The sequence below is a fragment of the Haplochromis burtoni genome, unplaced genomic scaffold (assembly GCF_018398535.1).
Source record: "Haplochromis burtoni strain Fernald_Lab_line unplaced genomic scaffold, NCSU_Asbu1 Contig_494, whole genome shotgun sequence".
NCBI classification, from domain to species: Eukaryota; Metazoa; Chordata; class Actinopteri; order Cichliformes; family Cichlidae; genus Haplochromis; species Haplochromis burtoni.
The window spans coordinates 362,152-362,804 of record NW_024582855.1 but is presented as its reverse complement, the minus strand read 5'-3'; positions in this window follow the sequence as shown (position 1 = coordinate 362,804).

Genomic DNA, 653 nt, shown 5'->3' with positions numbered 1-653 from the left:
GGAGGAAGCTGATTTCTGCTGCTTGTGTCCATGATTCTTCTGGTCACTACCTAAAGCCTATGACCATAGGTGAGGTTAGAGACGCAGATTGACCTGTAAAATCAAGAGCTTCGATCTTCCACTGAGCTCTCCCTACATCCACATCACTGCAGCCACAGCACCAATCCATCTGTCGATCACCCGCTCCACTCACTCCTGAACAACACCCTGAGATACTTAAACTCCTCCACTTGTGCAGCAAATCATCCCTGACCAAGAGTAGGCACTGCATCCTTTTATGGCTGAGGACAATATCCCCAGTTGACGTCAACAGCGCTCCTCCTGCACTATACACACTGCAGGTGGAGAACCTGCTTTCCCTTTCTTGCAGAGTCACTTCAAGACAGTCTGAAAGTCTTTTTCAGGTGTCAGGATGTGTGGACATCCAATTATGTGAACATGATAACTCAACAACAAGGTGCCAAAGGATTTTCTAATTGATAGCTTAGCTACATTTGACAATCAGACACTTTGGAATTTGGCAGCCTTCATACCCTTTATGCATGTTTTATTTCTCAATGGGACAGTATAAAGCAGCAGCACCGTTTCAGTCTTTTGACAAAATGACATTCAAATCTTTTTCCTAATTTGAATTCAGTGAATGTTCATATAAT